The sequence below is a fragment of the Anomaloglossus baeobatrachus genome, unplaced genomic scaffold, assembly GCF_048569485.1.
Source record: "Anomaloglossus baeobatrachus isolate aAnoBae1 unplaced genomic scaffold, aAnoBae1.hap1 Scaffold_2992, whole genome shotgun sequence".
Lineage (NCBI taxonomy): Eukaryota > Metazoa > Chordata > Amphibia > Anura > Aromobatidae > Anomaloglossus > Anomaloglossus baeobatrachus.
This window is the reverse complement of record NW_027442425.1, coordinates 17,161-42,447: the sequence shown is the minus strand read 5'-3', so window position 1 is coordinate 42,447 and position 25,287 is coordinate 17,161. Positions and strand designations below refer to the sequence as shown.

Here is a 25,287-nt window from a genome sequence, read left to right as displayed (position 1 = left end):
TGATCTAGATTAGACTGACAACAAGATACTGCACGGGACATAGCAGAGTTGGTGAAGTTGAGTGGTGATGAGTTTGCTATTTGGATGAATAAAGCAAGTAAAAAGTGTGTTAGATAAAAATTCATTTCAATTCGCTAATCGGGCTAATATGAATCAGGTGAATCGAGTTCTGCTTTTGGAAACTGGGTTAAGAAGGGGTGCACCGTTCCTGGAGGTACTGCAATACCAGGTCAATGCGTGGAGTGGACAGAGCAAGCTCTTTTTCCATCTCCCTGTTCTAAAAATCCATTTAATATATGGTCCCCAGATAGGGGACGTATCAGATATTAAACTGATAAGAACAGATTTTGATTTAATGAAGCTTTCCAAAGCACCGCAAAAATGCATGACCGAAGTCACACCAAAAACAGTGCAAAGGCTAGGATTCGTGTGGACCCCTCCGTGAGAAGAGGATCCCCAAAAATCAACCCCGTCCCTCCGAGCCAGAAGGCCACAGCGAGGGTCAGGGATCTTCGGTGCTCCCCCAAGCCGAAGCCTGGTTGAGCCTTGTTGTTGCTCCCAGCGTCCACCGAGGCATCTTACCCAAGTGGAGTAGGGAGCTACTAGTCGTTGGTTTCGCAGCCGAGACTGCCCGGACCGTCAACCGGTGTTGGTTTCTCAGCCCAAGGCTGACCGGACCTCCAACCGGGTGTTGGTTTCTCAGCCCAAGGCTGACCGGACCTCCAACCGGGTGTTGGTTTCTCAGCCCAAGGCTAACCGGACCTCCAACCGGGTGTTGGTTTCTCAGCCAAAGCTGACCCGGACCTCCAACCGGGTGTTGGTTTCTCAGCCCAAAGCTGACCGGACCTCCGACCGGGATTATAAAAATTTCCCTTCTTAGCCAGAAGGCCGGGATAGGGCAATATGCTTGGAAAGTATGAATAGGCAAGGCGCGGCATGCGACAGAGTCTGAGGCTTACCAGGGTCCCAACCTAGCAAGTTCAGACTCCCTCCAGGGTGTCCATTCCTGGGGCACATTGCACCATAACCCCCACACTTACTCAGTCTAATAGCCTCGATCCTGGTAGGGCCATGGTTTCCTCTAGATGGATATACTATCCTCCCAAAGTACTAACAAGCGCAACCTTCCAGTGTGCATTGCATCATTGTACTAAGGTGGCCGGAGCCTTAAACCACCTTTTCGAACGATACTACACTTGATCTTAGCCAAAAGGCCGAGAAGCGATAACCAGAATTGGTTTGGGCCTCGAGTGGCACCCTGGCCTATGCCGGACACATCTTAGGGAGAGAGAGCGAGAGGGAGACAAACCCACGCCTACACAAGACATTTTGTCACCCAAGCCAACCCTTGAAAAGGCTGCTTTGCAGAGCAAAAACAAGAAGAATGGTGCGTTTTGCAGCCGCCGCCCACTGCAATGAATCTGAATAACTCCTCCTTTAGGGCGCAAGCAACTCCCCTCCCCCTTGCAGTCTTTCCAATTCACGATACAAAAAGACGGACAGGACAGGTTGCCTGACTTTCCGTCACTGCCACCCTTTGCCATCCTTACCCGTAGAAAGCCCTTTCATCATCCCCAAACCCTAATCTTTTCCCTTTCCTTCCCAGCCCCCAAACCCTGCCCTCTGTACCTTTCTCACCACCCGCTTCCCTTCTCCTGTCATCCCCCTACCACCCGGGAAAAAAAGAGATTGCCCCCTCCTTCCACTAGCCCACCCTCCCACCCAAAGAACAACTTCTTCTGCGCAGCTTGTTTTCTAGGCAGCAGCGCTATTGTGATGTCATCGGGGGGCATTGTGACAAGCCGCCAGTGTTCCGTCTCTTCATGTTGTGCACTGTTCAAACCGAAAATACATCAACAGGCAGGCTACAGAAAAGCTTACTAACAAAGGTTAGAGAGGGGCTTTCTCAGAGGGCTTTTTACAGTTTGTCTATTCCCAATTAGCCGGTTTAGTATACTTAATGAAAGTACTAATTCTTTCATAGGCCGCCCATTCTTAGTATTTGACGTTCAGGTAACAACAGGTAACTTTATTTGGAGTGGAAGCAGAGAGATAACACCAGATGCCAATTGTAGATCCTCTCACACCTGTGGTCACTGCAGCATCTGACTCCACTTTGTCCAAAAGGGATCTATTCCATTCAATTACACATGATCTAGATTAGACTGACAACAAGATACTGCACGGGACATAGCAGAGTTGGTGAAGTTGAGTGGTGATGAGTTTGCTATTTGGATGAATAAAGCAAGTAAAAAGTGTGTTAGATAAAAATTCATTTCAATTCGCTAATCGGGCTAATATGAATCAGGTGAATCGAGTTCTGCTTTTGGAAACTGGGTTAAGAAGGGGTGCACCGTTCCTGGAGGTACTGCAATACCAGGTCAATGCGTGGAGTGGACAGAGCAAGCTCTTTTTCCATCTCCCTGTTCTAAAAATCCATTTAATATATGGTCCCCAGATAGGGGACGTATCAGATATTAAACTGATAAGAACAGATACTACACTTGATCTTAGCCAAAAGGCCGAGAAGCGATAACCAGAATTGGTTTGGGCCTCGAGTGGCACCCTGGCCTATGCCGGACACATCTTAGGGAGAGAGAGCGAGAGGGAGACAAACCCACGCCTACACAAGACATTTTGTCACCCAAGCCAACCCTTGAAAAGGCTGCTTTGCAGAGCAAAAACAAGAAGAATGGTGCGTTTTGCAGCCGCCGCCCACTGCAATGAATCTGAATAACTCCTCCTTTAGGGCGCAAGCAACTCCCCTCCCCCTTGCAGTCTTTCCAATTCACGATACAAAAAGACGGACAGGACAGGTTGCCTGACTTTCCGTCACTGCCACCCTTTGCCATCCTTACCCGTAGAAAGCCCTTTCATCATCCCCAAACCCTAATCTTTTCCCTTTCCTTCCCAGCCCCCAAACCCTGCCCTCTGTACCTTTCTCACCACCCGCTTCCCTTCTCCTGTCATCCCCCTACCACCCGGGAAAAAAAGAGATTGCCCCCTCCTTCCACTAGCCCACCCTCCCACCCAAAGAACAACTTCTTCTGCGCAGCTTGTTTTCTAGGCAGCAGCGCTATTGTGATGTCATCGGGGGGCATTGTGACAAGCCGCCAGTGTTCCGTCTCTTCATGTTGTGCACTGTTCAAACCGAAAATACATCAACAGGCAGGCTACAGAAAAGCTTACTAACAAAGGTTAGAGAGGGGCTTTCTCAGAGGGCTTTTTACAGTTTGTCTATTCCCAATTAGCCGGTTTAGTATACTTAATGAAAGTACTAATTCTTTCATAGGCCGCCCATTCTTAGTATTTGACGTTCAGGTAACAACAGGTAACTTTATTTGGAGTGGAAGCAGAGAGATAACACCAGATGCCAATTGTAGATCCTCTCACACCTGTGGTCACTGCAGCATCTGACTCCACTTTGTCCAAAAGGGATCTATTCCATTCAATTACACATGATCTAGATTAGACTGACAACAAGATACTGCACGGGACATAGCAGAGTTGGTGAAGTTGAGTGGTGATGAGTTTGCTATTTGGATGAATAAAGCAAGTAAAAAGTGTGTTAGATAAAAATTCATTTCAATTCGCTAATCGGGCTAATATGAATCAGGTGAATCGAGTTCTGCTTTTGGAAACTGGGTTAAGAAGGGGTGCACCGTTCCTGGAGGTACTGCAATACCAGGTCAATGCGTGGAGTGGACAGAGCAAGCTCTTTTTCCATCTCCCTGTTCTAAAAATCCATTTAATATATGGTCCCCAGATAGGGGACGTATCAGATATTAAACTGATAAGAACAGATACTACACTTGATCTTAGCCAAAAGGCCGAGAAGCGATAACCAGAATTGGTTTGGGCCTCGAGTGGCACCCTGGCGTATGCCGGACACATCTTAGGGAGAGAGAGCGAGAGGGAGACAAACCCACGCCTACACAAGACATTTTGTCACCCAAGCCAACCCTTGAAAAGGCTGCTTTGCAGAGCAAAAACAAGAAGAATAGTGCGTTTTGCAGCCGCCGCCCACTGCAATGAATCTGAATAACTCCTCCTTTAGGGCGCAAGCAACTCCCCTCCCCCTTGCAGTCTTTCCAATTCACGATACAAAAAGACGGACAGGACAGGTTGCCTGACTTTCCGTCACTGCCACCCTTTGCCATCCTTACCCGTAGAAAGCCCTTTCATCATCCCCAAACCCTAATCTTTTCCCTTTCCTTCCCAGCCCCCAAACCCTGCCCTCTGTACCTTTCTCACCACCCGCTTCCCTTCTCCTGTCATCCCCCTACCACCCGGGAAAAAAAGAGATTGCCCCCTCCTTCCACTAGCCCACCCTCCCACCCAAAGAACAACTTCTTCTGCGCAGCTTGTTTTCTAGGCAGCAGCGCTATTGTGATGTCATCGGGGGGCATTGTGACAAGCCGCCAGTGTTCCGTCTCTTCATGTTGTGCACTGTTCAAACCGAAAATACATCAACAGGCAGGCTACAGAAAAGCTTACTAACAAAGGTTAGAGAGGGGCTTTCTCAGAGGGCTTTTTACAGTTTGTCTATTCCCAATTAGCCGGTTTAGTATACTTAATGAAAGTACTAATTCTTTCATAGGCCGCCCATTCTTAGTATTTGACGTTCAGGTAACAACAGGTAACTTTATTTGGAGTGGAAGCAGAGAGATAACACCAGATGCCAATTGTAGATCCTCTCACACCTGTGGTCACTGCAGCATCTGACTCCACTTTGTCCAAAAGGGATCTATTCCATTCAATTACACATGATCTAGATTAGACTGACAACAAGATACTGCACGGGACATAGCAGAGTTGGTGAAGTTGAGTGGTGATGAGTTTGCTATTTGGATGAATAAAGCAAGTAAAAAGTGTGTTAGATAAAAATTCATTTCAATTCGCTAATCGGGCTAATATGAATCAGGTGAATCGAGTTCTGCTTTTGGAAACTGGGTTAAGAAGGGGTGCACCGTTCCTGGAGGTACTGCAATACCAGGTCAATGCGTGGAGTGGACAGAGCAAGCTCTTTTTCCATCTCCCTGTTCTAAAAATCCATTTAATATATGGTCCCCAGATAGGGGACGTATCAGATATTAAACTGATAAGAACAGATTTTGATTTAATGAAGCTTTCCAAAGCACCGCAAAAAATGCATGACCGAAGTCACACCAAAAACAGTGCAAAGGCTAGGATTCGTGTGGACCCCTCCGTGAGGAGAGGGTCCCCAAAAATCAACCCCGTCCCTCCGAGCCAGAAGGCCACAGCAAGGGTCAGGGATCTTCGGTGCTCCCCCAAGCCGAAGCCTGGTTGAGCCTTGTCGTTGCTCCCAGCGTCCACCCAGGCATCTTACCCAAGTGGAGTAGAGAGCTACTAGTTGTTGGTTTCGCAGCCGAAACTGCCCGGACCGTCAACCGGTGTTGGTTTCTCAGCCCAAGGCTAACCGGACCTCCAACCGGGTGTTGGTTTCTCAGCCGAAGCTGACCCGGACCTCCAACCGGGTGTTGGTTTCTCAGCCGAAGCTGACCCGTACCTCCAACCGGGTGTTGGTTTCTCAGCCGAAGCTGACCCGGACCTCCAACCGGGTGTTGGTTTCTCAGCCAAAGCTGACCCGGACCTCCAACCGGGTGTTGGTTTCTCAGCCCAAAGCTGAACGGACCTCCGACCATGATTATAAAAATTTCCCTTCCTAGCCAGAAGGCCGGGATAGAGCAATATGCTCAGAAAGTATGAAAGGGCAAGGTACGGTGTGCTACAGAGCCCAAGGCTCGCCGGGGTCCCAAGCCAGCAAGCTCAGACTCACTCCAGGGTCGTCAATCCTGGGGCACATTGCACCATAGCCCCCACACTTACTCAGTCTAATAGCCTCGATCCTGGTAGGGCCATGGTTTCCTCTAGATGGATATACTATCCTCCCAAAGTACTAACAAGCGCAACCTTCCAGTGTGCATTGCATCATTGTACTAAGGTGGCCGGAGCCTTAAACCACCTTTTCGAACGATACTACACTTGATCTTAGCCAAAAGGCCGAGAAGCGATAACCAGAATTGGTTTGGGCCTCGAGTGGCACCCTGGCCTATGCCGGACACATCTTAGGGAGAGAGAGCGAGAGGGAGACAAACCCACGCCTACACAAGACATTTTGTCACCCAAGCCAACCCTTGAAAAGGCTGCTTTGCAGAGCAAAAACAAGAAGAATGGTGCGTTTTGCAGCCGCCGCCCACTGCAATGAATCTGAATAACTCCTCCTTTAGGGCGCAAGCAACTCCCCTCCCCCTTGCAGTCTTTCCAATTCACGATACAAAAAGACGGACAGGACAGGTTGCCTGACTTTCCGTCACTGCCACCCTTTGCCATCCTTACCCGTAGAAAGCCCTTTCATCATCCCCAAACCCTAATCTTTTCCCTTTCCTTCCCAGCCCCCAAACCCTGCCCTCTGTACCTTTCTCACCACCCGCTTCCCTTCTCCTGTCATCCCCCTACCACCCGGGAAAAAAAGAGATTGCCCCCTCCTTCCACTAGCCCACCCTCCCACCCAAAGAACAACTTCTTCTGCGCAGCTTGTTTTCTAGGCAGCAGCGCTATTGTGATGTCATCGGGGGGCATTGTGACAAGCCGCCAGTGTTCCGTCTCTTCATGTTGTGCACTGTTCAAACCGAAAATACATCAACAGGCAGGCTACAGAAAAGCTTACTAACAAAGGTTAGAGAGGGGCTTTCTCAGAGGGCTTTTTACAGTTTGTCTATTCCCAATTAGCCGGTTTAGTATACTTAATGAAAGTACTAATTCTTTCATAGGCCGCCCATTCTTAGTATTTGACGTTCAGGTAACAACAGGTAACTTTATTTGGAGTGGAAGCAGAGAGATAACACCAGATGCCAATTGTAGATCCTCTCACACCTGTGGTCACTGCAGCATCTGACTCCACTTTGTCCAAAAGGGATCTATTCCATTCAATTACACATGATCTAGATTAGACTGACAACAAGATACTGCACGGGACATAGCAGAGTTGGTGAAGTTGAGTGGTGATGAGTTTGCTATTTGGATGAATAAAGCAAGTAAAAAGTGTGTTAGATAAAAATTCATTTCAATTCGCTAATCGGGCTAATATGAATCAGGTGAATCGAGTTCTGCTTTTGGAAACTGGGTTAAGAAGGGGTGCACCGTTCCTGGAGGTACTGCAATACCAGGTCAATGCGTGGAGTGGACAGAGCAAGCTCTTTTTCCATCTCCCTGTTCTAAAAATCCATTTAATATATGGTCCCCAGATAGGGGACGTATCAGATATTAAACTGATAAGAACAGATGAGATTTCATCCACAATTTTCAGAATCAAGGTAGCCCCGAAAGGCCAGCAGGCCACCACACAAAAGCGCAGTGCCTGGGTGATCGCCTCCCGAGCCCAGGAACCACCAGCCACAAGGGGACGTAAGCACCAAAAGGCGCAACAATCCCCGAGGCCGGCGGTTGTGCAAGCCCGGGCCCCTCCCAGCCAAGACCAAGGCAAATCCAATGAAGGGACTACACTTGATCTTAGCCAAAAGGCCGAGAAGCGATAACCAGAATTGGTTTGGGCCTCGAGTGGCACCCTGGCCTATGCTGGACACATCTTAGGGAGAGAGAGCGAGAGGGAGACAAACCCACGCCTACACAAGACATTTTGTCACCCAAGCCAACCCTTGAAAAGGCTGCTTTGCAGAGCAAAAACAAGAAGAATGGTGCGTTTTGCAGCCGCCGCCCACTGCAATGAATCTGAATAACTCCTCCTTTAGGGCGCAAGCAACTCCCCTCCCCCTTGCAGTCTTTCCAATTCACGATACAAAAAGACGGACAGGACAGGTTGCCTGACTTTCCGTCACTGCCACCCTTTGCCATCCTTACCCGTAGAAAGCCCTTTCATCATCCCCAAACCCTAATCTTTTCCCTTTCCTTCCCAGCCCCCAAACCCTGCCCTCTGTACCTTTCTCACCACCCGCTTCCCTTCTCCTGTCATCCCCCTACCACCCGGGAAAAAAAGAGATTGCCCCCTCCTTCCACTAGCCCACCCTCCCACCCAAAGAACAACTTCTTCTGCGCAGCTTGTTTTCTAGGCAGCAGCGCTATTGTGATGTCATCGGGGGGCATTGTGACAAGCCGCCAGTGTTCCGTCTCTTCATGTTGTGCACTGTTCAAACCGAAAATACATCAACAGGCAGGCTACAGAAAAGCTTACTAACAAAGGTTAGAGAGGGGCTTTCTCAGAGGGCTTTTTACAGTTTGTCTATTCCCAATTAGCCGGTTTAGTATACTTAATGAAAGTACTAATTCTTTCATAGGCCGCCCATTCTTAGTATTTGACGTTCAGGTAACAACAGGTAACTTTATTTGGAGTGGAAGCAGAGAGATAACACCAGATGCCAATTGTAGATCCTCTCACACCTGTGGTCACTGCAGCATCTGACTCCACTTTGTCCAAAAGGGATCTATTCCATTCAATTACACATGATCTAGATTAGACTGACAACAAGATACTGCACGGGACATAGCAGAGTTGGTGAAGTTGAGTGGTGATGAGTTTGCTATTTGGATGAATAAAGCAAGTAAAAAGTGTGTTAGATAAAAATTCATTTCAATTCGCTAATCGGGCTAATATGAATCAGGTGAATCGAGTTCTGCTTTTGGAAACTGGGTTAAGAAGGGGTGAACCGTTCCTGGAGGTACTGCAATACCAGGTCAATGCGTGGAGTGGACAGAGCAAGCTCTTTTTCCATCTCCCTGTTCTAAAAATCCATTTAATATATGGTCCCCAGATAGGGGACGTATCAGATATTAAACTGATAAGAACAGATACTACACTTGATCTTAGCCAAAAGGCCGAGAAGCGATAACCAGAATTGGTTTGGGCCTCGAGTGGCACCCTGGCCTATGCCGGACACATCTTAGGGAGAGAGAGCGAGAGGGAGACAAACCCACGCCTACACAAGACATTTTGTCACCCAAGCCAACCCTTGAAAAGGCTGCTTTGCAGAGCAAAAACAAGAAGAATGGTGCGTTTTGCAGCCGCCGCCCACTGCAATGAATCTGAATAACTCCTCCTTTAGGGCGCAAGCAACTCCCCTCCCCCTTGCAGTCTTTCCAATTCACGATACAAAAAGACGGACAGGACAGGTTGCCTGACTTTCCGTCACTGCCACCCTTTGCCATCCTTACCCGTAGAAAGCCCTTTCATCATCCCCAAACCCTAATCTTTTCCCTTTCCTTCCCAGCCCCCAAACCCTGCCCTCTGTACCTTTCTCACCACCCGCTTCCCTTCTCCTGTCATCCCCCTACCACCCGGGAAAAAAAGAGATTGCCCCCTCCTTCCACTAGCCCACCCTCCCACCCAAAGAACAACTTCTTCTGCGCAGCTTGTTTTCTAGGCAGCAGCGCTATTGTGATGTCATCGGGGGGCATTGTGACAAGCCGCCAGTGTTCCGTCTCTTCATGTTGTGCACTGTTCAAACCGAAAATACATCAACAGGCAGGCTACAGAAAAGCTTACTAACAAAGGTTAGAGAGGGGCTTTCTCAGAGGGCTTTTTACAGTTTGTCTATTCCCAATTAGCCGGTTTAGTATACTTAATGAAAGTACTAATTCTTTCATAGGCCGCCCATTCTTAGTATTTGACGTTCAGGTAACAACAGGTAACTTTATTTGGAGTGGAAGCAGAGAGATAACACCAGATGCCAATTGTAGATCCTCTCACACCTGTGGTCACTGCAGCATCTGACTCCACTTTGTCCAAAAGGGATCTATTCCATTCAATTACACATGATCTAGATTAGACTGACAACAAGATACTGCACGGGACATAGCAGAGTTGGTGAAGTTGAGTGGTGATGAGTTTGCTATTTGGATGAATAAAGCAAGTAAAAAGTGTGTTAGATAAAAATTCATTTCAATTCGCTAATCGGGCTAATATGAATCAGGTGAATCGAGTTCTGCTTTTGGAAACTGGGTTAAGAAGGGGTGAACCGTTCCTGGAGGTACTGCAATACCAGGTCAATGCGTGGAGTGGACAGAGCAAGCTCTTTTTCCATCTCCCTGTTCTAAAAATCCATTTAATATATGGTCCCCAGATAGGGGACGTATCAGATATTAAACTGATAAGAACAGATACTACACTTGATCTTAGCCAAAAGGCCGAGAAGCGATAACCAGAATTGGTTTGGGCCTCGAGTGGCACCCTGGCCTATGCCGGACACATCTTAGGGAGAGAGAGCGAGAGGGAGACAAACCCACGCCTACACAAGACATTTTGTCACCCAAGCCAACCCTTGAAAAGGCTGCTTTGCAGAGCAAAAACAAGAAGAATGGTGCGTTTTGCAGCCGCCGCCCACTGCAATGAATCTGAATAACTCCTCCTTTAGGGCGCAAGCAACTCCCCTCCCCCTTGCAGTCTTTCCAATTCACGATACAAAAAGACGGACAGGACAGGTTGCCTGACTTTCCGTCACTGCCACCCTTTGCCATCCTTACCCGTAGAAAGCCCTTTCATCATCCCCAAACCCTAATCTTTTCCCTTTCCTTCCCAGCCCCCAAACCCTGCCCTCTGTACCTTTCTCACCACCCGCTTCCCTTCTCCTGTCATCCCCCTACCACCCGGGAAAAAAAGAGATTGCCCCCTCCTTCCACTAGCCCACCCTCCCACCCAAAGAACAACTTCTTCTGCGCAGCTTGTTTTCTAGGCAGCAGCGCTATTGTGATGTCATCGGGGGGCATTGTGACAAGCCGCCAGTGTTCCGTCTCTTCATGTTGTGCACTGTTCAAACCGAAAATACATCAACAGGCAGGCTACAGAAAAGCTTACTAACAAAGGTTAGAGAGGGGCTTTCTCAGAGGGCTTTTTACAGTTTGTCTATTCCCAATTAGCCGGTTTAGTATACTTAATGAAAGTACTAATTCTTTCATAGGCCGCCCATTCTTAGTATTTGACGTTCAGGTAACAACAGGTAACTTTATTTGGAGTGGAAGCAGAGAGATAACACCAGATGCCAATTGTAGATCCTCTCACACCTGTGGTCACTGCAGCATCTGACTCCACTTTGTCCAAAAGGGATCTATTCCATTCAATTACACATGATCTAGATTAGACTGACAACAAGATACTGCACGGGACATAGCAGAGTTGGTGAAGTTGAGTGGTGATGAGTTTGCTATTTGGATGAATAAAGCAAGTAAAAAGTGTGTTAGATAAAAATTCATTTCAATTCGCTAATCGGGCTAATATGAATCAGGTGAATCGAGTTCTGCTTTTGGAAACTGGGTTAAGAAGGGGTGCACCGTTCCTGGAGGTACTGCAATACCAGGTCAATGCGTGGAGTGGACAGAGCAAGCTCTTTTTCCATCTCCCTGTTCTAAAAATCCATTTAATATATGGTCCCCAGATAGGGGACGTATCAGATATTAAACTGATAAGAACAGATACTACACTTGATCTTAGCCAAAAGGCCGAGAAGCGATAACCAGAATTGGTTTGGGCCTCGAGTGGCACCCTGGCCTATGCCGGACACATCTTAGGGAGAGAGAGCGAGAGGGAGACAAACCCACGCCTACACAAGACATTTTGTCACCCAAGCCAACCCTTGAAAAGGCTGCTTTGCAGAGCAAAAACAAGAAGAATGGTGCGTTTTGCAGCCGCCGCCCACTGCAATGAATCTGAATAACTCCTCCTTTAGGGCGCAAGCAACTCCCCTCCCCCTTGCAGTCTTTCCAATTCACGATACAAAAAGACGGACAGGACAGGTTGCCTGACTTTCCGTCACTGCCACCCTTTGCCATCCTTACCCGTAGAAAGCCCTTTCATCATCCCCAAACCCTAATCTTTTCCCTTTCCTTCCCAGCCCCCAAACCCTGCCCTCTGTACCTTTCTCACCACCCGCTTCCCTTCTCCTGTCATCCCCCTACCACCCGGGAAAAAAAGAGATTGCCCCCTCCTTCCACTAGCCCACCCTCCCACCCAAAGAACAACTTCTTCTGCGCAGCTTGTTTTCTAGGCAGCAGCGCTATTGTGATGTCATCGGGGGGCATTGTGACAAGCCGCCAGTGTTCCGTCTCTTCATGTTGTGCACTGTTCAAACCGAAAATACATCAACAGGCAGGCTACAGAAAAGCTTACTAACAAAGGTTAGAGAGGGGCTTTCTCAGAGGGCTTTTTACAGTTTGTCTATTCCCAATTAGCCGGTTTAGTATACTTAATGAAAGTACTAATTCTTTCATAGGCCGCCCATTCTTAGTATTTGACGTTCAGGTAACAACAGGTAACTTTATTTGGAGTGGAAGCAGAGAGATAACACCAGATGCCAATTGTAGATCCTCTCACACCTGTGGTCACTGCAGCATCTGACTCCACTTTGTCCAAAAGGGATCTATTCCATTCAATTACACATGATCTAGATTAGACTGACAACAAGATACTGCACGGGACATAGCAGAGTTGGTGAAGTTGAGTGGTGATGAGTTTGCTATTTGGATGAATAAAGCAAGTAAAAAGTGTGTTAGATAAAAATTCATTTCAATTCGCTAATCGGGCTAATATGAATCAGGTGAATCGAGTTCTGCTTTTGGAAACTGGGTTAAGAAGGGGTGCACCGTTCCTGGAGGTACTGCAATACCAGGTCAATGCGTGGAGTGGACAGAGCAAGCTCTTTTTCCATCTCCCTGTTCTAAAAATCCATTTAATATATGGTCCCCAGATAGGGGACGTATCAGATATTAAACTGATAAGAACAGATTTTTGATTTAATGAAGCTTTCCAAAGCACCACAAAAAATGCATGACCGAAGTCACACCAAAAACAGTGCAAAGGCTAGGATTCGTGTGGACCCCACCGTGAGGAGAGGGTCCCCAAAAATCAACCCCGTCCCTCCGAGCCAGAAGGCCACAGCAAGGGTCAGGGATCTTCGGTGCTCCCCCAAGCCGAAGCCTGGTTGAGCCTTGTTGTTGCTCCCAGCGTCCACCCAGGCATCTTACCCAAGTGGAGTAGAGAGCTACTAGTTGTTGGTTTCGCAGCCGAAACTGCCCGGACCGTCAACCGGTGTTGGTTTCTCAGCCCAAGGCTAACCGGACCTCCAACCGGGTGTTGGTTTCTCAGCCGAAGCTGACCCAGACCTCCAACCGGGTGTTGGTTTCTCAGCCGAAGCTGACCCGGACCTCCAACCGGGTGTTAGTTTCTCAGCCCAAAGCTGACCAGACCTCCGACCGGGATTATAAAAATTTCCCTTCCTAGCCAGAAGGCCAGGATAGGGTAATATGCTCAAAAAGTATGAAAAGGCAAGGTACGGTGTGCTACAGAGCCCAAGGCTTGCCGGGGTCCCAAGCCAGCAAGCTCAGACTCACTCCAGGGTCGTCAGTCCTGGGGCACGTTGTACCATAGCCCCCCACCCTTACTCAGTCTAATAGCCTCGATCCTGGTAGGGCCATGTTTTCCTCTTGATGAATATACTATCCACCCAGAGTACTAGCAAGCGCAACCTTCCAGTGTGCATTGTATCATTGTACTAAGGTGGCCTGGAGCTTAAACCACCTCTTCGAACAACACTACACTTGATCTTAGCCAAAAGGCCGAGAAGCGATAACCAGAATTGGTTTGGGCCTCGAGTGGCACCCTGGCCTATGCCGGACACATCTTAGGGAGAGAGAGCGAGAGGGAGACAAACCCACGCCTACACAAGACATTTTGTCACCCAAGCCAACCCTTGAAAAGGCTGCTTTGCAGAGCAAAAACAAGAAGAATGGTGCGTTTTGCAGCCGCCGCCCACTGCAATGAATCTGAATAACTCCTCCTTTAGGGCGCAAGCAACTCCCCTCCCCCTTGCAGTCTTTCCAATTCACGATACAAAAAGACGGACAGGACAGGTTGCCTGACTTTCCGTCACTGCCACCCTTTGCCATCCTTACCCGTAGAAAGCCCTTTCATCATCCCCAAACCCTAATCTTTTCCCTTTCCTTCCCAGCCCCCAAACCCTGCCCTCTGTACCTTTCTCACCACCCGCTTCCCTTCTCCTGTCATCCCCCTACCACCCGGGAAAAAAAGAGATTGCCCCCTCCTTCCACTAGCCCACCCTCCCACCCAAAGAACAACTTCTTCTGCGCAGCTTGTTTTCTAGGCAGCAGCGCTATTGTGATGTCATCGGGGGGCATTGTGACAAGCCGCCAGTGTTCCGTCTCTTCATGTTGTGCACTGTTCAAACCGAAAATACATCAACAGGCAGGCTACAGAAAAGCTTACTAACAAAGGTTAGAGAGGGGCTTTCTCAGAGGGCTTTTTACAGTTTGTCTATTCCCAATTAGCCGGTTTAGTATACTTAATGAAAGTACTAATTCTTTCATAGGCCGCCCATTCTTAGTATTTGACGTTCAGGTAACAACAGGTAACTTTATTTGGAGTGGAAGCAGAGAGATAACACCAGATGCCAATTGTAGATCCTCTCACACCTGTGGTCACTGCAGCATCTGACTCCACTTTGTCCAAAAGGGATCTATTCCATTCAATTACACATGATCTAGATTAGACTGACAACAAGATACTGCACGGGACATAGCAGAGTTGGTGAAGTTGAGTGGTGATGAGTTTGCTATTTGGATGAATAAAGCAAGTAAAAAGTGTGTTAGATAAAAATTCATTTCAATTCGCTAATCGGGCTAATATGAATCAGGTGAATCGAGTTCTGCTTTTGGAAACTGGGTTAAGAAGGGGTGCACCGTTCCTGGAGGTACTGCAATACCAGGTCAATGCGTGGAGTGGACAGAGCAAGCTCTTTTTCCATCTCCCTGTTCTAAAAATCCATTTAATATATGGTCCCCAGATAGGGGACGTATCAGATATTAAACTGATAAGAACAGATACTACACTTGATCTTAGCCAAAAGGCCGAGAAGCGATAACCAGAATTGGTTTGGGCCTCGAGTGGCACCCTGGCCTATGCCGGACACATCTTAGGGAGAGAGAGCGAGAGGGAGACAAACCCACGCCTACACAAGACATTTTGTCACCCAAGCCAACCCTTGAAAAGGCTGCTTTGCAGAGCAAAAACAAGAAGAATGGTGCGTTTTGCAGCCGCCGCCCACTGCAATGAATCTGAATAACTCCTCCTTTAGGGCGCAAGCAACTCCCCTCCCCCTTGCAGTCTTTCCAATTCACGATACAAAAAGACGGACAGGACAGGTTGCCTGACTTTCCGTCACTGCCACCCTTTGCCATCCTTACCCGTAGAAAGCCCTTTCATCATCCCCAAACCCTAATCTTTTCCCTTTCCTTCCCAGCCCCCAAACCCTGCCCTCTGTACCTTTCTCACCACCCGCTTCCCTTCTCCTGTCATCCCCCTACCACCCGGGAAAAAAAGAGATTGCCCCCTCCTTCCACTAGCCCACCCTCCCACCCAAAGAACAACTTCTTCTGCGCAGCTTGTTTTCTAGGCAGCAGCGCTATTGTGATGTCATCGGGGGGCATTGTGACAAGCCGCCAGTGTTCCGTCTCTTCATGTTGTGCACTGTTCAAACCGAAAATACATCAACAGGCAGGCTACAGAAAAGCTTACTAACAAAGGTTAGAGAGGGGCTTTCTCAGAGGGCTTTTTACAGTTTGTCTATTCCCAATTAGCCGGTTTAGTATACTTAATGAAAGTACTAATTCTTTCATAGGCCGCCCATTCTTAGTATTTGACGTTCAGGTAACAACAGGTAACTTTATTTGGAGTGGAAGCAGAGAGATAACACCAGATGCCAATTGTAGATCCTCTCACACCTGTGGTCACTGCAGCATCTGACTCCACTTTGTCCAAAAGGGATCTATTCCATTCAATTACACATGATCTAGATTAGACTGACAACAAGATACTGCACGGGACATAGCAGAGTTGGTGAAGTTGAGTGGTGATGAGTTTGCTATTTGGATGAATAAAGCAAGTAAAAAGTGTGTTAGATAAAAATTCATTTCAATTCGCTAATCGGGCTAATATGAATCAGGTGAATCGAGTTCTGCTTTTGGAAACTGGGTTAAGAAGGGGTGCACCGTTCCTGGAGGTACTGCAATACCAGGTCAATGCGTGGAGTGGACAGAGCAAGCTCTTTTTCCATCTCCCTGTTCTAAAAATCCATTTAATATATGGTCCCCAGATAGGGGACGTATCAGATATTAAACTGATAAGAACAGATACTACACTTGATCTTAGCCAAAAGGCCGAGAAGCGATAACCAGAATTGGTTTGGGCCTCGAGTGGCACCCTGGCCTATGCCGGACACATCTTAGGGAGAGAGAGCGAGAGGGAGACAAACCCACGCCTACACAAGACATTTTGTCACCCAAGCCAACCCTTGAAAAGGCTGCTTTGCAGAGCAAAAACAAGAAGAATGGTGCGTTTTGCAGCCGCCGCCCACTGCAATGAATCTGAATAACTCCTCCTTTAGGGCGCAAGCAACTCCCCTCCCCCTTGCAGTCTTTCCAATTCACGATACAAAAAGACGGACAGGACAGGTTGCCTGACTTTCCGTCACTGCCACCCTTTGCCATCCTTACCCGTAGAAAGCCCTTTCATCATCCCCAAACCCTAATCTTTTCCCTTTCCTTCCCAGCCCCCAAACCCTGCCCTCTGTACCTTTCTCACCACCCGCTTCCCTTCTCCTGTCATCCCCCTACCACCCGGGAAAAAAAGAGATTGCCCCCTCCTTCCACTAGCCCACCCTCCCACCCAAAGAACAACTTCTTCTGCGCAGCTTGTTTTCTAGGCAGCAGCGCTATTGTGATGTCATCGGGGGGCATTGTGACAAGCCGCCAGTGTTCCGTCTCTTCATGTTGTGCACTGTTCAAACCGAAAATACATCAACAGGCAGGCTACAGAAAAGCTTACTAACAAAGGTTAGAGAGGGGCTTTCTCAGAGGGCTTTTTACAGTTTGTCTATTCCCAATTAGCCGGTTTAGTATACTTAATGAAAGTACTAATTCTTTCATAGGCCGCCCATTCTTAGTATTTGACGTTCAGGTAACAACAGGTAACTTTATTTGGAGTGGAAGCAGAGAGATAACACCAGATGCCAATTGTAGATCCTCTCACACCTGTGGTCACTGCAGCATCTGACTCCACTTTGTCCAAAAGGGATCTATTCCATTCAATTACACATGATCTAGATTAGACTGACAACAAGATACTGCACGGGACATAGCAGAGTTGGTGAAGTTGAGTGGTGATGAGTTTGCTATTTGGATGAATAAAGCAAGTAAAAAGTGTGTTAGATAAAAATTCATTTCAATTCGCTAATCGGGCTAATATGAATCAGGTGAATCGAGTTCTGCTTTTGGAAACTGGGTTAAGAAGGGGTGCACCGTTCCTGGAGGTACTGCAATACCAGGTCAATGCGTGGAGTGGACAGAGCAAGCTCTTTTTCCATCTCCCTGTTCTAAAAATCCATTTAATATATGGTCCCCAGATAGGGGACGTATCAGATATTAAACTGATAAGAACAGATACTACACTTGATCTTAGCCAAAAGACCGAGAAGCGATAACCAGAATTGGTTTGGGCCTCGAGTGGCACCCTGGCCTATGCCGGACACATCTTAGGGAGAGAGAGCGAGAGGGAGACAAACCCACGCCTACACAAGACATTTTGTCACCCAAGCCAACCCTTGAAAAGGCTGCTTTGCAGAGCAAAAACAAGAAGAATGGTGCGTTTTGCAGCCGCCGCCCACTGCAATGAATCTGAATAACTCCTCCTTTAGGGCGCAAGCAACTCCCCTCCCCCTTGCAGTCTTTCCAATTCACGATACAAAAAGACGGACAGGACAGGTTGCCTGACTTTCCGTCACTGCCACCCTTTGCCATCCTTACCCGTAGAAAGCCCTTTCATCATCCCCAAACCTAATCTTTTCCCTTTCCTTCCCAGCCCCCAAACCCTGCCCTCTGTACCTTTCTCACCACCCGCTTCCCTTCTCCTGTCATCCCCCTACCACCCGGGAAAAAAAGAGATTGCCCCCTCCTTCCACTAGCCCACCCTCCCACCCAAAGAACAACTTCTTCTGCGCAGCTTGTTTTCTAGGCAGCAGCGCTATTGTGATGTCATCGGGGGGCATTGTGACAAGCCGCCAGTGTTCCGTCTCTTCATGTTGTGCACTGTTCAAACCGAAAATACATCAACAGGCAGGCTACAGAAAAGCTTACTAACAAAGGTTAGAGAGGGGCTTTCTCAGAGGGCTTTTTACAGTTTGTCTATTCCCAATTAGCCGGTTTAGTATACTTAATGAAAGTACTAATTCTTTCATAGGCCGCCCATTCTTAGTATTTGACGTTCAGGTAACAACAGGTAACTTTATTTGGAGTGGAAGCAGAGAGATAACACCAGATGCCAATTGTAGATCCTCTCACACCTGTGGTCACTGCAGCATCTGACTCCACTTTGTCCAAAAGGGATCTATTCCATTCAATTACACATGATCTAGATTAGACTGACAACAAGATACTGCACGGGACATAGCAGAGTTGGTGAAGTTGAGTGGTGATGAGTTTGCTATTTGGATGAATAAAGCAAGTAAAAAGTGTGTTAGATAAAAATTCATTTCAATTCGCTAATCGGGCTAATATGAATCAGGTGAATCGAGTTCTGCTTTTGGAAACTGGGTTAAGAAGGGGTGCACCGTTCCTGGAGGTACTGCAATACCAGATCAATGCGTGGAGTGGACAGAGCAAGCTCTTTTTCCATCTCCCTGTTCTAAAAATCCATTTAATATATGGTCCCCAGATAGGGGACGTATCAGATATTAAACTGATAAGAACAGATACTACACTTGATCTTAGCCAAAAGGCCGAGAAGCGATAACCAGAATTGGTTTGGGCCTCGAGTGGCACCCTGGCCTATGCCGGACACATCTTAGGGAGAGAGAGCGAGAGGGAGACAAACCCACGCCTACACAAGACATTTTGTCACCCAAGCCAACCCAAAAGGCTGCTTTGCAGAGCAAAAACAAGAAGAATGGTGCGTTTTGCAGCCGCCGCCCACTGCAATGAATCTGAATAACTCCTCCTTTAGGGCGCAAGCAACTCCCCTCCCCCTTGCAGTCTTTCCAATTCACGATACAAAAAGACGGACAGGACAGGTTGCCTGACTTTCCGTCACTGCCACCCTTTGCCATCCTTACCCGTAGAAAGCCCTTTCATCATCCCCAAACCCTAATCTTTTCCCTTTCCTTCCCAGCCCCCAAACCCTGCCCTCTGTACCTTTCTCACCACCCGCTTCCCTTCTCCTGTCATCCCCCTACCACCCGGGAAAAAAAGAGATTGCCCCCTCCTTCCACTAGCCCACCCTCCCACCCAAAGAACAACTTCTTCTGCGCAGCTTGTTTTCTAGGCAGCAGCGCTATTGTGATGTCATCGGGGGGCATTGTGACAAGCCGCCAGTGTTCCGTCTCTTCATGTTGTGCACTGTTCAAACCGAAAATACATCAACAGGCAGGCTACAGAAAAGCTTACTAACAAAGGTTAGAGAGGGGCTTTCTCAGAGGGCTTTTTACAGTTTGTCTATTCCCAATTAGCCGGTTTAGTATACTTAATGAAAGTACTAATTCTTTCATAGGCCGCCCATTCTTAGTATTTGACGTTCAGGTAACAACAGGTAACTTTATTTGGAGTGGAAGCAGAGAGATAACACCAGATGCCAATTGTAGATCCTCTCACACCTGTGGTCACTGCAGCATCTGACTCCACTTTGTCCAAAAGGGATCTATTCCATTCAATTACACATGATCTAGATTAGACTGACAACAAGATACTGCACGGGACATAGCAGAGTTGGTGAAGTTGAGTGGTGATGAGTTTGCTATTTGGATGAATAAAGCAAGTAAAAAGTGTGTTAGATAAAAATTCATTTCAATTCGCTAATCGGGCTAATATGAATCAGGTGAATCGAGTTCTGCTTTTGGAAACTGGGTTAAGAAGGGGTGCACCGTTCCTGGAGGTACTGCAATACCAGGTCAATGCGTGGAGTGGACAGAGCAAGCTCTTTTTCCATCTCCCTGTTCTAAAAATCCATTTAATATATGGTCCCCAGATAGGGGACGTATCAGATATTAAACTGATAAGAACAGATACTACACTTGATCTTAGCCAAAAGGCCGAGAAGCGATAACCAGAATTGGTTTGGGCCTCGAGTGGCACCCTGGCCTATGCCGGACACATCTTAGGGAGAGAGAGCGAGAGGGAGACAAACCCACGCCTACACAAGACATTTTGTCACCCAAGCCAACCCTTGAAAAGGCTGCTTTGCAGAGCAAAAACAAGAAGAATGGTGCGTTTTGCAGCCGCCGCCCACTGCAATGAATCTGAATAACTCCTCCTTTAGGGCGCAAGCAACTCCCCTCCCCCTTGCAGTCTTTCCAATTCACGATACAAAAAGACGGACAGGACAGGTTGCCTGACTTTCCGTCACTGCCACCCTTTGCCATCCTTACCCGTAGAAAGCCCTTTCATCATCCCCAAACCCTAATCTTTTCCCTTTCCTTCCCAGCCCCCAAACCCTGCCCTCTGTACCTTTCTCACCACCCGCTTCCCTTCTCCTGTCATCCCCCTACCACCCGGGAAAAAAAGAGATTGCCCCCTCCTTCCACTAGCCCACCCTCCCACCCAAAGAACAACTTCTTCTGCGCAGCTTGTTTTCTAGGCAGCAGCGCTATTGTGATGTCATCGGGGGGCATTGTGACAAGCCGCCAGTGTTCCGTCTCTTCATGTTGTGCACTGTTCAAACCGAAAATACATCAACAGGCAGGCTACAGAAAAGCTTACTAACAAAGGTTAGAGAGAGGCTTTCTCAGAGGGCTTTTTACAGTTTGTCTATTCCCAATTAGCCGGTTTAGTATACTTAATGAAAGTACTAATTCTTTCATAGGCCGCCCATTCTTAGTATTTGACGTTCAGGTAACAACAGGTAACTTTATTTGGAGTGGAAGCAGAGAGATAACACCAGATGCCAATTGTAGATCCTCTCACACCTGTGGTCACTGCAGCATCTGACTCCACTTTGTCCAAAAGGGATCTATTCCATTCAATTACACATGATCTAGATTAGACTGACAACAAGATACTGCACGGGACATAGCAGAGTTGGTGAAGTTGAGTGGTGATGAGTTTGCTATTTGGATGAATAAAGCAAGTAAAAAGTGTGTTAGATAAAAATTCATTTCAATTCGCTAATCGGGCTAATATGAATCAGGTGAATCGAGTTCTGCTTTTGGAAACTGGGTTAAGAAGGGGTGCACCGTTCCTGGAGGTACTGCAATACCAGGTCAATGCGTGGAGTGGACAGAGCAAGCTCTTTTTCCATCTCCCTGTTCTAAAAATCCATTTAATATATGGTCCCCAGATAGGGGACGTATCAGATATTAAACTGATAAGAACAGATTTTTTTTTTTTTTTTTTTTTTTTTTTTTGGAAGGATGAGTTTGAAAATAATAAAGTGACCGCCTCTCGTTACCCAGGTAACTGTCCGTCACAAGAGGGCTATGACATCCTACAATGCACACTCCCCCAAGGCCAGCAGTTGTGCAATACCCTGGCACCTTTCAGCACCAACCAAGGTAGTACCCTCCCAAACTACACTTGATCTTAGCCAAAAGGCCGAGAAGCGATAACCAGAATTGGTTTGGGCCTCGAGTGGCACCCTGGCCTATGCCGGACACATCTTAGGGAGAGAGAGCGAGAGGGAGACAAACCCACGCCTACACAAGACATTTTGTCACCCAAGCCAACCCTTGAAAAGGCTGCTTTGCAGAGCAAAAACAAGAAGAATGGTGCGTTTTGCAGCCGCCGCCCACTGCAATGAATCTGAATAACTCCTCCTTTAGGGCGCAAGCAACTCCCCTCCCCCTTGCAGTCTTTCCAATTCACGATACAAAAAGACGGACAGGACAGGTTGCCTGACTTTCCGTCACTGCCACCCTTTGCCATCCTTACCCGTAGAAAGCCCTTTCATCATCCCCAAACCCTAATCTTTTCCCTTTCCTTCCCAGCCCCCAAACCCTGCCCTCTGTACCTTTCTCACCACCCGCTTCCCTTCTCCTGTCATCCCCCTACCACCCGGGAAAAAAAGAGATTGCCCCCTCCTTCCACTAGCCCACCCTCCAACCCAAAGAACAACTTCTTCTGCGCAGCTTGTTTTCTAGGCAGCAGCGCTATTGTGATGTCATCGGGGGGCATTGTGACAAGCCGCCAGTGTTCCGTCTCTTCATGTTGTGCACTGTTCAAACCGAAAATACATCAACAGGCAGGCTACAGAAAAGCTTACTAACAAAGGTTAGAGAGGGGCTTTCTCAGAGGGCTTTTTACAGTTTGTCTATTCCCAATTAGCCGGTTTAGTATACTTAATGAAAGTACTAATTCTTTCATAGGCCGCCCATTCTTAGTATTTGACGTTCAGGTAACAACAGGTAACTTTATTTGGAGTGGAAGCAGAGAGATAACACCAGATGCCAATTGTAGATCCTCTCACACCTGTGGTCACTGCAGCATCTGACTCCACTTTGTCCAAAAGGGATCTATTCCATTCAATTACACATGATCTAGATTAGACTGACAACAAGATACTGCACGGGACATAGCAGAGTTGGTGAAGTTGAGTGGTGATGAGTTTGCTATTTGGATGAATAAAGCAAGTAAAAAGTGTGTTAGATAAAAATTCATTTCAATTCGCTAATCGGGCTAATATGAATCAGGTGAATCGAGTTCTGCTTTTGGAAACTGGGTTAAGAAGGGGTGCACCGTTCCTGGAGGTACTGCAATACCAGGTCAATGCGTGGAGTGGACAGAGCAAGCTCTTTTTCCATCTCCCTGTTCTAAAAATCCATTTAATATATGGTCCCCAGATAGGGGACGTATCAGATATTAAACTGATAAGAACAGATACTACACTTGATCTTAGCCAAAAGGCCGAGAAGCGATAACCAGAATTGGTTTGGGCCTCGAGTGGCACCCTGGCCTATGCCGGACACATCTTAGGGAGAGAGAGCGAGAGGGAGACAAACCCACGCCTACACAAGACATTTTGTCACCCAAGCCAACCCTTGAAAAGGCTGCTTTGCAGAGCAAAAACAAGAAGAATGGTGCGTTTTGCAGCCGCCGCCCACTGCAATGAATCTGAATAACTCCTCCTTTAGGGCGCAAGCAACTCCCCTCCCCCTTGCAGTCTTTCCAATTCACGATACAAAAAGACGGACAGGACAGGTTGCCTGACTTTCCGTCACTGCCACCCTTTGCCATCCTTACCCGTAGAAAGCCCTTTCATCATCCCCAAACCCTAATCTTTTCCCTTTCCTTCCCAGCCCCCAAACCCTGCCCTCTGTACCTTTCTCACCACCCCGCTTCCCTTCTCCTGTCATCCCCCTACCACCCGGGAAAAAAAGAGATTGCCCCCTCCTTCCACTAGCCCACCCTCCCACCCAAAGAACAACTTCTTCTGCGCAGCTTGTTTTCTAGGCAGCAGCGCTATTGTGATGTCATCGGGGGGCATTGTGACAAGCCGCCAGTGTTCCGTCTCTTCATGTTGTGCACTGTTCAAACCGAAAATACATCAACAGGCAGGCTACAGAAAAGCTTACTAACAAAGGTTAGAGAGGGGCTTTCTCAGAGGGCTTTTTACAGTTTGTCTATTCCCAATTAGCCGGTTTAGTATACTTAATGAAAGTACTAATTCTTTCATAGGCCGCCCATTCTTAGTATTTGACGTTCAGGTAACAACAGGTAACTTTATTTGGAGTGGAAGCAGAGAGATAACACCAGATGCCAATTGTAGATCCTCTCACACCTGTGGTCACTGCAGCATCTGACTCCACTTTGTCCAAAAGGGATCTATTCCATTCAATTACACATGATCTAGATTAGACTGACAACAAGATACTGCACGGGACATAGCAGAGTTGGTGAAGTTGAGTGGTGATGAGTTTGCTATTTGGATGAATAAAGCAAGTAAAAAGTGTGTTAGATAAAAATTCATTTCAATTCGCTAATCGGGCTAATATGAATCAGGTGAATCGAGTTCTGCTTTTGGAAACTGGGTTAAGAAGGGGTGCACCGTTCCTGGAGGTACTGCAATACCAGGTCAATGCGTGGAGTGGACAGAGCAAGCTCTTTTTCCATCTCCCTGTTCTAAAAATCCATTTAATATATGGTCCCCAGATAGGGGACGTATCAGATATTAAACTGATAAGAACAGATGAGATTTCATCCGCAAATTTCAGAAAACGGTCATCGGCCACCACACAAAAGCGCAGTGCCGCAGGTGATCGCCTCCCGAGCCCAGGAACCACCAGCCATAAGGGGACGTAAGCACCAAAAGGCGCAACAATCCCCGAGGCCGGCGGTTGTGCAAGCCCGGGCCCCTCCCAGCCAAGACCAAGGCAAACCCAATGAAGGGACTACACTTGATCTTAGCCAAAAGGCCGAGAAGCGATAACCAGAATTGGTTTGGGCCTCGAGTGGCACCCTGGCCTATGCCGGACACATCTTAGGGAGAGAGAGCGAGAGGGAGACAAACCCACGCCTACACAAGACATTTTGTCACCCAAGCCAACCCTTGAAAAGGCTGCTTTGCAGAGCAAAAACAAGAAGAATGGTGCGTTTTGCAGCCGCCGCCCACTGCAATGAATCTGAATAACTCCTCCTTTAGGGCGCAAGCAACTCCCCTCCCCCTTGCAGTCTTTCCAATTCACGATACAAAAAGACGGACAGGACAGGTTGCCTGACTTTCCGTCACTGCCACCCTTTGCCATCCTTACCCGTAGAAAGCCCTTTCATCATCCCCAAACCCTAATCTTTTCCCTTTCCTTCCCAGCCCCCAAACCCTGCCCTCTGTACCTTTCTCACCACCCGCTTCCCTTCTCCTGTCATCCCCCTACCACCCGGGAAAAAAAGAGATTGCCCCCTCCTTCCACTAGCCCACCCTCCCACCCAAAGAACAACTTCTTCTGCGCAGCTTGTTTTCTAGGCAGCAGCGCTATTGTGATGTCATCGGGGGGCATTGTGACAAGCCGCCAGTGTTCCGTCTCTTCATGTTGTGCACTGTTCAAACCGAAAATACATCAACAGGCAGGCTACAGAAAAGCTTACTAACAAAGGTTAGAGAGGGGCTTTCTCAGAGGGCTTTTTACAGTTTGTCTATTCCCAATTAGCCGGTTTAGTATACTTAATGAAAGTACTAATTCTTTCATAGGCCGCCCATTCTTAGTATTTGACGTTCAGGTAACAACAGGTAACTTTATTTGGAGTGGAAGCAGAGAGATAACACCAGATGCCAAT

The 25,287-nt window shown here is 47.6% G+C and overlaps 16 non-coding genes and 3 pseudogenes across 16 annotated transcripts; all 19 read right to left on the bottom strand.

Annotated features, from left to right (window-relative positions):
* Window positions 1-192: 192 nt before the first annotated feature.
* LOC142268143 (U2 spliceosomal RNA) lies at window positions 193-387 on the bottom strand. The gene has a single exon (XR_012733916.1). It is a non-coding gene; the product is annotated as a U2 spliceosomal RNA (small nuclear RNA).
* Window positions 388-1,084: 697 nt separating this feature from the next.
* Window positions 1,085-1,226, bottom strand: LOC142268163 (U2 spliceosomal RNA; annotated as a pseudogene).
* A 1,117-nt stretch (window positions 1,227-2,343) lies between these two features.
* Window positions 2,344-2,534, bottom strand: LOC142268174 (U2 spliceosomal RNA). The gene has a single exon (XR_012733935.1). It is a non-coding gene; the product is annotated as a U2 spliceosomal RNA (small nuclear RNA).
* Window positions 2,535-3,651: 1,117 nt separating this feature from the next.
* LOC142268173 (U2 spliceosomal RNA) lies at window positions 3,652-3,842 on the bottom strand. Its single transcript, XR_012733934.1, has one exon. It is a non-coding gene; the product is annotated as a U2 spliceosomal RNA (small nuclear RNA).
* Window positions 3,843-4,959: 1,117 nt separating this feature from the next.
* LOC142268144 (U2 spliceosomal RNA) lies at window positions 4,960-5,155 on the bottom strand. Its single transcript, XR_012733917.1, has one exon. It is a non-coding gene; the product is annotated as a U2 spliceosomal RNA (small nuclear RNA).
* Window positions 5,156-5,894: 739 nt separating this feature from the next.
* On the bottom strand, window positions 5,895-6,036 carry LOC142268162 (U2 spliceosomal RNA; annotated as a pseudogene).
* A 1,117-nt stretch (window positions 6,037-7,153) lies between these two features.
* Window positions 7,154-7,337, bottom strand: LOC142268149 (U2 spliceosomal RNA). The gene has a single exon (XR_012733920.1). It is a non-coding gene; the product is annotated as a U2 spliceosomal RNA (small nuclear RNA).
* Window positions 7,338-8,674: 1,337 nt separating this feature from the next.
* Window positions 8,675-8,865, bottom strand: LOC142268137 (U2 spliceosomal RNA). The gene has a single exon (XR_012733910.1). It is a non-coding gene; the product is annotated as a U2 spliceosomal RNA (small nuclear RNA).
* A 1,117-nt stretch (window positions 8,866-9,982) lies between these two features.
* Window positions 9,983-10,173, bottom strand: LOC142268136 (U2 spliceosomal RNA). Its single transcript, XR_012733909.1, has one exon. It is a non-coding gene; the product is annotated as a U2 spliceosomal RNA (small nuclear RNA).
* A 1,117-nt stretch (window positions 10,174-11,290) lies between these two features.
* On the bottom strand, window positions 11,291-11,481 carry LOC142268172 (U2 spliceosomal RNA). The gene has a single exon (XR_012733933.1). It is a non-coding gene; the product is annotated as a U2 spliceosomal RNA (small nuclear RNA).
* Window positions 11,482-12,598: 1,117 nt separating this feature from the next.
* On the bottom strand, window positions 12,599-12,791 carry LOC142268141 (U2 spliceosomal RNA). The gene has a single exon (XR_012733914.1). It is a non-coding gene; the product is annotated as a U2 spliceosomal RNA (small nuclear RNA).
* A 1,919-nt stretch (window positions 12,792-14,710) lies between these two features.
* On the bottom strand, window positions 14,711-14,901 carry LOC142268170 (U2 spliceosomal RNA). Its single transcript, XR_012733931.1, has one exon. It is a non-coding gene; the product is annotated as a U2 spliceosomal RNA (small nuclear RNA).
* Window positions 14,902-16,018: 1,117 nt separating this feature from the next.
* LOC142268169 (U2 spliceosomal RNA) lies at window positions 16,019-16,209 on the bottom strand. The gene has a single exon (XR_012733930.1). It is a non-coding gene; the product is annotated as a U2 spliceosomal RNA (small nuclear RNA).
* A 1,117-nt stretch (window positions 16,210-17,326) lies between these two features.
* On the bottom strand, window positions 17,327-17,517 carry LOC142268133 (U2 spliceosomal RNA). The gene has a single exon (XR_012733907.1). It is a non-coding gene; the product is annotated as a U2 spliceosomal RNA (small nuclear RNA).
* Window positions 17,518-18,633: 1,116 nt separating this feature from the next.
* LOC142268130 (U2 spliceosomal RNA) lies at window positions 18,634-18,824 on the bottom strand. Its single transcript, XR_012733904.1, has one exon. It is a non-coding gene; the product is annotated as a U2 spliceosomal RNA (small nuclear RNA).
* A 1,114-nt stretch (window positions 18,825-19,938) lies between these two features.
* LOC142268167 (U2 spliceosomal RNA) lies at window positions 19,939-20,129 on the bottom strand. The gene has a single exon (XR_012733929.1). It is a non-coding gene; the product is annotated as a U2 spliceosomal RNA (small nuclear RNA).
* A 1,117-nt stretch (window positions 20,130-21,246) lies between these two features.
* LOC142268156 (U2 spliceosomal RNA) lies at window positions 21,247-21,451 on the bottom strand (annotated as a pseudogene).
* A 1,293-nt stretch (window positions 21,452-22,744) lies between these two features.
* LOC142268166 (U2 spliceosomal RNA) lies at window positions 22,745-22,935 on the bottom strand. Its single transcript, XR_012733928.1, has one exon. It is a non-coding gene; the product is annotated as a U2 spliceosomal RNA (small nuclear RNA).
* A 1,118-nt stretch (window positions 22,936-24,053) lies between these two features.
* Window positions 24,054-24,238, bottom strand: LOC142268148 (U2 spliceosomal RNA). Its single transcript, XR_012733919.1, has one exon. It is a non-coding gene; the product is annotated as a U2 spliceosomal RNA (small nuclear RNA).
* Between the last annotated feature and the right edge of the window lie 1,049 nt (window positions 24,239-25,287).